We start from the raw sequence: 12779 nt of genomic DNA on the forward strand, positions 1-12779 counted from the left end.
AGCTCTAAGCTTGTCCTCCAAAATCTGAATGGTATGTTCCGACTGTCCATCAGTTTGAGGATGATAAGCAGTGCTAAGAGTCAACTTAGTTCCCAACGCCTCTTGAAGGCTTTGCCATAAACGGGCAGTAAAACAAGGATCCCTATCCGACACAATAGTCACAGGGACTCCATGAAGTCGAACTATCTCTCTAATGTAGAACTTTGCCAAGCGTTCAATTGAGTCTCTGGTGCATGTAACGCCCTCAAAATAAACCCATAAATCATCCAACAATAGCATGCTTAGACATAAGAAAATAAAGCATAAATATATTCCATCAGAGTAATCATTACAAAATGTATTACATGTTGACAACAAAAGTAAATGCCCTATGGGCTTACAACTTTCCAAGTCAACACTTAGTACAAAAAGAGAGTACTAACTCTATACAAAGAAAGCCCTTGGCTTGACATACATGTAATACATCAAAAGAAAACAAAACAACAGAAACAGTCTGTCTGCCTCTAGCCTCCCAAGCTATGTCCTTGGAGGTGGCATGCTACCTGTACCTGAAAATGATGTCCCATAAAGGGTGAGTCACAGCCCAGTAGAAATATACTAAACCAACTATAAACAATGACTAAAATAATAGCATTCAATAAATGGTCCACACTTGTATTCCAACGTATGTCGTATTACAATTTCACGACAGTCATGCCCATGGCACACTTCAGTTTCCATTTCATATTCAACTTTGAGTTTGAAAACAAGGCTTAGAACCTAGCCAAATAACTTAATGAAATTAAGACTCATCTTCAAAACACTTTCGAAATTCATGATGGATACACATTTTGGTGCTGTATCAATAACACATAGTAACACTTCTATACTTCACAATTGATAACGATATACATTTTAGTGCTATATCAAATCAATTCAAACACTTCCATAATCCACACTTGATACACATTGTAGTGTTGTATCAATGTCACACAAAATCCGGTTTAGAGGTCCATCCCCTATCTTCCTCTAAACCGTGGAGTACATCCCCTATCTCCTCCCACACAAAATGTATATAAACAGAGATCATATACATAATCAATCAATACATAAAGTTAATGTATTATTCCAACCGCTATACTCGATAGCATACTCAATCGATTAGTTTTAGTTTGCCTAATTATCATGCATTGTCTACAACAATCAAGACTATCCTCCATCGATAGCCCAATGCAGTTATTTCTAAACAGAAAATAAATGCACCAAATGGATAAAATATCAACATTTTAACTAGGTGAGTGATAAATGATCCAACTACACCCTTTAATCCCATACGATCCCAATTTCAACATTCTTAATTCAACTTCTCATTTCTCAAAATTAATTTCACAAATTAATTCATCAATGTAATTAGGGCATTTCCCATAATTAACAAAACAACCCTAAGGTTCCATTTCTATCAATAACCCAACATTTATCTCATTTCTCCATGCTAAACATGCATATGGGCTTATATAAATAAAACCCCATCTTTTGTAAAATTACACAAAGACCCAAACTTTCTCAAAATTACCCAACAATCCCCAACATATCAAAATGCTAAAATTTAAAGACAAAGCTCATAAGGAGAAGTAGGATATCCCTACCTCAAAGTTAGAGCTCAAATGGAGAAGGAGACCGAACTCAAAGGGCTCCAAATTCTAAACTTTTCGAATCAAAACGAAGCCCTCGACGATCAACACACCTTTTGCAAAGACAACAAGGTAGTGGGACACTCTAGCTAGATCAAACCCAAGAGAGAAGGGAGATTCTAGAGAGAGGAGCTCTCAAAATCGATTTTGGGGAAGTAAGAGAGAGAGAGAGAAAGTGTAAAAAGTGATTCAAAAATGCCCAGCTGCCCACTGATATACAACACTCCTGCTCGAGCGAAGAATAGAACGCTCGAGCGTCAAGCACAAAAATCTGGACACGCTCGAGCGCAACAAGGCCTGCTCGAGCTCCAAGACACAAGAATAAAATACATCCGCTCAAGTGCGAAAACTAGTCCTCTCGAGCATAGGAAACCCGCTCGAGCGTGAAAAACACACCTGCAGAAGTTTTGCAGGGACACGAGATACTGGGAGTGTGTAAATCCCGCTCGAGCACAAGAAGGCCCGCTCGAGCGCATAATGACCCACTCGAGCGTAACACCAAAAACCTGGGCACTACACTTGAGACCAAAACTCAACCTACCTGTCCGAAATACGCCCAACACATCCTAAAACTCAAATATATGGAATTAAAGGATGACAACAAGATAAACAACCACCAACTCCATGGAACCAAAGTCCGGAATACAACAATTACAGCAAGGGAAGACCGGAATCGCTATAACCTTCCTCCCTTAAAGAATTTCGTCCCCGAAATTAAACACAAGTTCTTCAAAAACAAGATTTTCTCAATTCCCAACATTATTACAATGTGAAATTTAACAACTCGACCCATTACTGGTCATCTCATCTCTTTTCAAGAGGCAATTTACAACATTTTCCACAATATGCATTATAGATATGCATTCCCTGAAATTTCACAAATTTCGATACCACACTCCACAATTCTATATCATACTCAATATTCATGATATATTCCGATTTCTACAATACATTCAACATATGCAATGTTTATATTAAACTTCCATTTTAAGGCAAGTTCCAACATATAATTCCATAAACCAAAACATATACCATGTTTTACAACTTAAGCCATATATAATGCTCTTAAAGTTCAACAATATTACAAAATCTCAATACATGATTACACATCAACAAACAAGTCCGGATAGTTCTCACGGACATTCGCCTTACGTTCCCAAGTGGCTTCCTCCACTCCGTGATACTTCCACAAAACCTTTACCAAGGGAATGGTCTTGCCTCGCAGTACTTGATCCCGCCTATCCAAGACCCGAACCGGTCTCTCCTCATACGAGCATCCTCATCTACTTCTAAGTCGGTCCAATCCAACACGTGCGATGGATCCAGCTCGTACTTCCGAAGCATACTAACATGAAATACGTCATGTACCCCGGACAACTGCGGTGGCAAAGCCAAGCGATAAGCAACCTCCCCAATCATCTCAAGGATCTCAAAGGGACCGATAAACCGAGGGGATAACTTCCCACTCTTCCCAAACCTCATCAAACCTCGCCTAAGTGATATTTTCAGAAAAACATGATCACCCGTCTCAAATGCCAAAGGCCTCCTCCTACGGTCGGCATAACTCTTTTCCCGACTCTAGGCCGTAACAAGCCTCCTACGGATAAGCTCAACTTTCTCTGTTGTTTCCCTCACCAACTCTGGGCCCAACAAAGGTGCATCACCCACCTCGGCCCAACAAACTGGAGACCTACATAGTCGGCCATACAAGGCCTCAAACGGTGCCATATCGATACTAGACTGAAAGCTGTTGTTGTAGGCAAAATCCACCAAGGGCAAGTGCCTCTCCTACGTCCCACTAAAGTCAAGGACACAACCTTGAAGCATATCCTCAAGGATCTGACTAGTATGCTCGGACTGCCCGTCAGTCTGAGGATGATAAGCCGTACTAAAGGTCAACTTAGTGCCCAAGGCACTTTGCAAACTCTGCCACAACCTAGCAGTAAAATGAGGGTCTCTATCTGAGACGATCGTCACTGGGTCCCCGTGCAACCTCACTATGTCCCGAATATACAAGTCGGCAAGATGGTCTACCGAATCTCTCACGCGCATAGGGATAAAGTGAGCCGACTTAGTCAACCGGTCTACAACCACCCAAATAGCATCACTACCCCGCTGAGTCCTCGGTAGACCTACAACGAAGTCCATAGTGACATGCTCCCACTTTCACTCGGTAATAGGCAAGGGTTGCAACAAACCTGCTAGCCTCTGATGCTCGGCCTTCACTTGCTGACAAGTAAGGCACTTAGACACGAAAACCGCCACATCCTTCATCATACCCCGCCACCAAAACTGGCGACCCAAATCCCGATACATCTTAGTGCCTCTCGGATGCACCGTAAGGCGTGAATGGTGAAACTCTCGGAGTGCTTCCTCTCAGCAAGACTCCGACACAAACAAACGGTCTCGGTATCTCACACTCAGGTCGGGATACACCATAAAATCCTTCTCAACCTTCTCACTGGAGATCTTCTCTCAGAGGGATTCTACCTCAAGGTCACCTCTCTGTGCCTTTAACACCTGAGTCACAAGTGTAGGCTGCGCAACAACAGAAAACAAGGCCGCAGCCTTAACGGATTCGCCTAGAAGTAAATCAAACTTGCCAAGTGCACCCAACATCTCCCACTCCCGGATGGCTATACAAGCTACATCACTAATGGATTTCCTGCTAAGGGCATCGGCCACTACATTGGCCTTTCTCGGATGACAGTGCAACTCAAAGTCGTAGTCCTCAATGAACTCCATCCACCTTCTCTGCCTTAAATTCAAGTCCCTCTGTGTAAACAAGTACTTCAAACTCTTATGGTCCGAGAACACCTCGAACCTCTCACCATAAAGGTAGTGCCTCCAGATTTTCAAGGCAAAGATCACAGCTGCTTGTTTTAAGTCATGTGTAGGGTAATTCTTCTCGTGTATTTTCAACTGACGTGAGCCATAGGCTACCACTTTTCCCTCTTGCATTAACACACAACCCAAACCCTCTCGTGAGGCATCACAATAAACCGCATAACCCAAACCCCTCTCCGGAATAATCAAAACCGGAGCGGTGGTCAATCTAACTTTTGGCTCTTGGAACGACTTTTCACAAGTCTCACTCCACACAAACTTGACCCCTTTCCGCGACAATCTAGTCAACGGCAAAGCTAGCCTGGAGAAATCCTTCACAAACCGACGATAATACCCAGCTAATCCCAGAAAACTGCGTATCTCAAAAACACTCTTAGGCTGTGCCCAATCTCGCACTGCTTATATTTTGGATGTATCAATAGACACCCCTTCCCCGGAAACCACATGGCCTAAGAACTTGACTTCCCCTAGCCAGAACTCACACTTCCCAAACTTGGCATACAGTCTATGGGTTCGAAGTAACTCGAGAACCACTCTCAAGTGTTCCACGTGCTCCTCCTCTGAAGGTGAATAGATAAGAATGTCGTCCACGAAAACGACCACAAAATGATCTAAGAATTCCCGGAAGATCCGGTTCATCAAGTCCATAAAGACTGCCGGTGCATTAGTGAGCCCAAATGGCATCACCAGAAACTCATAATGGCCATAACGCGTACGGAATGCCGTCTTTGGAATATCCTCCTCCCTGACCCTCAATTGGTGGTAACCCGATCTCAAGTCTATCTTGGAGAAACAACGGGACCCCTTCAACTGGTCAAACAGATCATCTATACGGGGCATAGGGTATTTATTCTTAACCGTAGCTCGATTCAACTTCCGGTAATCTATTCAAAGTCTCAAGGCACCATCTTTCTTTTTAGCAAAGAGGGCCGGTGCTCTCCATGGCAAAACACTAGGGCGAATGAAGCCCTTATCTAGCAATTCCTGGAGCTGAATCTTCAACTCACTCAACTCGGCTGGGGCGAAACGATAAGGCGCCATAGAAATTGACGCCGTGCCAGGCACTAAATCAATAGAGAACTCGATCTCTCGATGAGGTGGCAAACTAATGAGATCCTCAGGAAAGACGTCCGAGTACTCACAAACCACCCTCGGTAACACAGTTTGGGTCTCACCGCACTCACTACTCAAAAGGCTAGCAAGTAGACCACTAAGCTCACTCCGCCCTCGCGGATCATACACCAGTGGCAAAACACTACCAACCCAGTCCCCCAAGAAATGGAAACACACCGCGCTCAAGGAACATACTGTGACCCTCTGGCGGTAGCAATCAATAACAACCCGGTATGACGATAGCCAGTCCATACCCAAAATAACATCAAAACTCGTCACGGGCATAACTACAAAAGGAAACAGAAGCCGGCGATCGGCGACTTCTATATCACAACCCCTACATCTTTGTTTCAAAATCAACTCACCCCCAATAGGGGACACTACACAAATAGGAGGTGCCAATTGTGCCAACTCCAATCCCAAAACAGATGGAAATGCAGCAGATACAAAAGAATGAGATGCACCTGTATCAATCAATACACTAGCAACCGAGTTGCAAAACAAGAAGGTACCTCTCATAACTGATGGAGCAGGTAGAAGATCCTGCGCGGTAACAATATACATGCGCCTAGTTGGCCCCTGATCCACCTGCTCACCCCTCGGAGCATATGACTGCTACACAGACTGGGACGACGAAGCTCCCGGATTGGCACTCGAGGCCTGCACAGACTGAGCTGGCTGAAAACCCTGCATCTGCCTAGAACCAAACGCGCCCGAAGTGGCACTCAACTGTGGGCAAAACATCTTCAGGTGCCCAAGCTGACCACACTGATAACAAGACGAGGGCTGGCCCCTGCCCTGACTCTGGCTCTACTGTCTAGTTGAAGATGAGGCAACTCTCTGACCTTCTCCTTTCTGTGGGCAAATCGAAGCCTTGTGGCCCAGCTGACCCCACTTGTAACATGTGAAATTTCCTTGATTGCCTCTCTCCGAGCCTGCACTCGGCACTGGAAAGGTCGATCTAGCAACACCACCCTGAGACTGCTGAGGGTTAGCACCCCTCTATCTCCTGCCATCCCTCTGACCATCCTGGCCCCTCTTGAGCCTCTCTGTCCCTCCTCCTCCTGCATCATGATCTCCATATGGGCTGCAGCATCAACCAAGCGCCCATAGTCTCGGATCATGGAACCCCCGACTATCACCTTAAGGCTACGCCTCAACCTCTTCTCAAACTCGATGTAGCGGCGTTCCTCGGACGCCACAAGTTCAGGTGCGAACCTGGACAAGCTAGTAAAAGCAGCCTCATACTCGGCCACTAAAGAACTCAACTATAAAAGCTGGCAGAATTGGTCTCTCAATTTTTCCCTGACTGCTGGAGATAAGTACTTCTCCTGAAAAGCCTCCACAAATGCCTTCCATGTGCCCGCAATACGGCCCCTCATGTATTTCCACCACTGACCCACACCCCCTTTTAGCTGGAAGGATGCCAAGGTCACTTTCAATGCCCCGTCCTCGATGCTAAGCATCTCGAACGTCTTACTCATCTGCTCGAACCACTCGTCAGCCTTAAGTGGCTCCTTTGGATCCCCAATAAACTCGTCCGGGTTAGACCGGAAGAACTCCCTCTTCAAGAAGGCAGGCCCTGCCTCAACAACCTGGGCCTGCACTGGTGCCTGAACTGGATTCTCAGCTCTGAGAATACCCATAGACTCCCTCAAAGCATCGGTTATCCCTCGGGCTAAGTCGCCCATAGCCTGCTGACCTGCTGGCTCGGCCACATTGGCCTGGCCAACCCCCTCCTGCTGTGCCGGAATATCATCCGGTAAAGGCATCTCCTGCCTACCACGTCTGCCACGTCTACCACCTCTTCCTTGCCCTGACATCCTAATAAAGGTAACGAAGAACATTAGCACATTCATAAGTGTGCCAAAACTAAACACTCGCGTCCTAATACATGGACAACTATAATTCACTCCACATAAGCACATAAACACATAAGCACTTATGAATTTCATTTCCGGATAATGATAGTCCCGAGGCGTTACTAGAGTTCCGGTTAGAAACACCATTGATCAAGTGCTTTTCCAACAAGACTCACAGAAACCCAAGGATCCAATCAACATCCTAGAAACTAAATCCCATACCCAAATAGTCACATAAACATGTTATCAAATAAACACATAATGTCACACATAAGTCTCTAACAAGCGAGACAAACCCATTGTGATACTAATCACTTCCCACGTACCCAAAGTATTTGAACCCGGTACGCTCTGATACCAAGTTGTAACGCCCTCAAAATAAACCCATAAATCATCTAACAATAGCATGCTTAGACATAAGAAAATAAAGCATAAATATATTCCATCAGAGTAATCATTACAAAATGTATTACATGTTGACAACAAAAGTAAATGCCCTATGGGCTTACAACTTTCCAAGTCAACACTTGGTACAAAAAGAGAGTACTAACTCTATACAAAGAAAGCCCTTGGCTTGACATACATGTAATACATCAAAAGAAAACAAAACAATAGAAACAGTCTGTCCGCCTCTAGCCTCCCAAGCTATGTCCTCGGAGGTGGAATGCTACCTATACCTGAAAATGATGTCCCATAAAGGGTGAGCCACAACCCAGTAGAAATATACTAAACCAACTATAAACAATGACTAAAATAATAGCATTCAATAGATGGTCCACACTTGTATTCCAACGTATGTCGTATTACAGTTTCATGACAGTCATGACCATGGCACACTTCAGTTTCCATTTCTTATTCAACCTTGAGTTTGAAAACAAAGCTTAGAACCTAGCCAAATAACTTAATGAAATTAAGACTCATCTTCAAAACACTTTCGAAATTCATGATGGATACACATTTTGGTGCTGTATCAATAACACATAGTAACACTTCTATACTTCACAATTGATAACGATATATATTTTAGTGCTATATCAAATCAATTCAAACACTTCCATAATCCACACTTGATACACATTGTAGTGTTGTATCAATGTCACACAAAATCCGGTTTAGAGGTCCATCCCCTATCTTCCCCTAAACAGTGGAGTACATCCCCTATCTCCTCCCATACACAATGTATATAAATAGAGATCATATACATAATCAATCAATACATAAAGTTAATGTATTATTCCAACCGCTATACTTGATAGCATACTCAATCGATTAGTTTTAGTTTGCCTAATCATCATGCATTGTCTACAACAATCAAGACTATCCTCCATCGATAGCCCAAAACAGTTATTTCTAAACAGAAAATAAATGCACCAAATGGATAAAATATCAACATTTCAACTAGGTAAGTGATAAATGATCCAACTACACCCTTTAATCCCATACGATCCCAATTTCAACATTCTCAATTCAACTTCTCATTTCTCAAAATTAATTTCACAAATTAATTCATCAAATGTAATTAGGGCATTTCCCATAATTAACAAAACAACCCTAAGGTTCCATTTCTATCAATAACCCAACTTTTATCTCATTTCTCCATGCTAAACATGCATATGGGCTTATATAAATAAAACCCCATCTTTTGTAAAATTACACAAAGACCCAAACTTTTTCAAAATTACCCAACAATCCCCAACATATCAAAATGTTAAAATTTAAAGACAAAGCTCATAAGGAGGAGTAGGATATCCTTACCTCGAAGTTAGAGCTCAAATGGAGAAGGAGACCGAACTCAAAGTGCTCTAAATTCCAAACTTTTCGGCTCAAAACGAAGCCCTCGACGATCAACACACCTTTTACAAAGACAACAAGGTAGTGGGACACTCTAGCTAGATCAAACCCGAGAGAGAAGGGAGATTCTAGAGAGAGAAGCTCTCAAAATCGATTTTGGGAAAGTAAGAGAGAGAGAGAGAGAGAGAGAGAGAGAGAAAGTGTAAAAAGTGATTCAAAAATGCCCAGCTGCCCACTGATATACGACACTCCCGCTCGAGCGGAGAATAGAATGCTACACGCTCAAGCGCAACATGGCCAGCTTGAGCTCCAAGACACAAGAATAAAATACATCTGCTCGAGCGTGAAAACCAGTCCGCTCGAGCATAGATTTTTCCCTCCCAGAACTTTCAAAGACAAAGCACTACCCGCTCGAGCGCCAACATGCCCGCTCGAGCGTGAAAAACACACCTGCAGAAGTTTTGCAGGGACACGAGATACTGGGAGTGTGTAAATCCCGCTCGAGCGCAAGAAGGCCCGCTCGTACGGACAACCAAAAACCAATACTCCGCTCGAGCACATAGTGACCCGCTCAAGCGTAACACCAAAAACCTGGGCAACTACACTTGAGACCAAAACTCAACCTACCTGTTCGAAACACGCCTAACACATCTTAAAACTCAAATATATGGAATTAAAGAATGATAACAAGATAAACAACCACCAACTCCACGGAACCAAAGTCCGGAATACAACAATTACAGAAAGGGAAGACCAGAATCGCTATAGTGCACATCAGAATGAAATGGGTAGACTTAGTCAACTTATCAACAATCACCCAAATGGCGTCATTGCCTCGTTGTGTTTTAGGAATCCCAACTACAAAATCCATGGTAACACGCTCCCATTTCCACTCGACTATCGGTAAGGGTTGTAACAAACCCGTTGGTCTTTGGTGTTCGGCCTTCACTTGTTGACAAGTAAGGCACTTCGATACAAATAAAGCGACGTCCCGTTTCATACCCCTCCACCAAAGCTCGATCCTCGACCGGCCCAGTCGAAGTAGGAAAACATGAAAGACGGATCGAAACCGGGATCGTTACATACATTAAATATATTTTTAATAAAAACCCTCATCGCTTATCAAAATAACACATAATAAAACTAAAACACATACACAATGTTTAGAAAATCCCTACCTCAAAGCTTAGGAGAGAAAATGAATGAAAACTCCAAAATTTGACGTTGCCGAAATTCAATTTCCACCGGTCAAAATGAAATCCTTGAAGTGTTCTTCAATTTGACCTTAAGAACTATGGTCAAAAACTCAATGGATCTTGCTAGATCAAGAAAAGAATTAAGGGTTTGTGGCGGTGTTTAGAGAAAGATGAGAGAAATTAGGGAGTAGAGAGAGAGAGAGAGAGAGAGAGAGAGAGAGAGAAAGAGAGAGAGAAATGCTCTCTGCCATGAACAAAAAAGAAACAAATAAAAGAGAAAGGGGGAGCTCCCCCCCTCCCCCCACGTGGCTGCGCCACTTTTTTTTTTTTTTTTTTTTTAAATCAATACATTTCTATCTATACATATACATCTATATATATATATATATATATCAATTAAAAATACATTTCAACATCATTATAATATTTTGTATTATAAATGACAACAATGATATAGTATTTTATCACCACAAAATATATTTCGTTTGGTGCTACACACCATAAATATTTGTAACTCTCTCAAGATTATAAAATAAATAATAATAATAATAACAACAATAATAAAGGGTCACAAACGGGTCATGATTCAATTAATTGGGTCCAAAATGAATGGAGTTTAATAATTTAAAATAAATCTCCAACTAAGATTAAAGTATAAATCAATTTTAAAAGACTTAAAATGGTCCCCACCATTCACATAATTAAATATGAACGAAAATGAAATAGTATGGGCTAATCAAATGAATTCCAAAAATTAAATTTATATCTTATTTATTACTCAAGACCCAAGAATTACTATAACTAAAACTAAAAAAAAATAAAAATAAAATCCAAACGAGCCTTACGAAGTCGAAATCAAGAAGTAATATAATTGGTTTTCATCAATTTAAATAGAATGGTTCACGACACCACAACAATAATAATAAGGGCAAAATTCAATTTGATTCAACTTGTTACACTCTCTTTTGTGAATAAAACAAAATAAACAAACCTTTTGATACAATCCACTCAATTCATGATATAAACTCTCACAAATATCAAAGAAAACAAGCAAAGAAGGTTCAGATGAAAACCCTAATACCCAAGAAGAAGATCTGAAAGCCGTACCCTAGAAACTGAATTAATCGCAGATTTATAGCAAACAGAATCGCGATCTCTGCTCGAGCGCATGAATGAAGGCTCGAGCGGTCTGACTAAAATGCGTGTTTTAGAACAAAAAATTAAGCTCGAGTGCAGAAAAGACCGCTCAAGCATAAAAATACAACTCCCAGTACTTTTGCATGAGGGTGAAACTTTTGAAAGGATTGCATCTTCGCTCGATTCTCGGCATAGTCAGCGAAATGGCAAACATGAAAGAATTAACATCACAAACTCCTCTACAAGGCACAATTCGGGATGGATTCGCACCTAAATACTTATAGCCTTGCTGAAATAAAAGAACGAATAAAATTACAACTGAAAGGAGTTTTGTCAAATAGGATTGCCAATTACAAAAACCTAACACAAAGTAAATTTTTACTGTCGTTAAGCAGATCAGCATATTGTTAACTAGAGTAAAATTTTACTGTTACAAAAATAAAGAACTTACTAAATGAACGAACCAAAGTCAAATTTTATTTTTGGATTTATAAACAAACAAACAAAAAACTCTTGATTTTTCATTGCAATATCTCAATTTCTCATATTTCTATCAAATCTAAGGTTTTTATTTTATTTTTTATTTTTTTTAATCTCAGATCTAAAGTTGTTGATCTCAAATATACTTGGTACCAAATCTGAGATAGTGGTGGTTTGACAGTAAAAATGGTAGTTGCCAACTGACGGTAAGGATGAGTAATGCTGGAAGACAATGAAAATGGTGGAGATGATGAACAACCATCGAGTTTGTGAAGAGAGAGAGAGTGTTGTAAAAGAAAGAGAAGAAAGAGAGGGTATAATAGTCGAATAAAACATTTAAATAACAAATTGTCCTTCATAGAAGACTTTATAATTATGAAAGGGTTTTAAAAGTACTATTTATTTATTTATATTTTTTTGTTTGTCCTTTTAACAAGAAAATGAAGTTAAGAAGGGTTTATGGTCAAATTTCCCTAAAAGACCATTAAGCTACATCATGATAGAGCTAAATGATCCCATATAGCAAACATCTAAACATTAATTCTCAAACCGTAAAATGGAAAATATATATATATATATATATTAATTAATTTATTTGTTGTATTGACTTAGACAAAAAAAATCAAAAAATCAAAAAGGGCAAATAAGTTTATTTTTACAACCGGAAATGTAATTAGTATGAT

This window comes from Camellia sinensis, chromosome 7, assembly GCF_055761805.1.
Source record: "Camellia sinensis isolate YWXY chromosome 7, ASM5576180v1, whole genome shotgun sequence".
Classification (NCBI taxonomy): domain Eukaryota; kingdom Viridiplantae; phylum Streptophyta; class Magnoliopsida; order Ericales; family Theaceae; genus Camellia; species Camellia sinensis.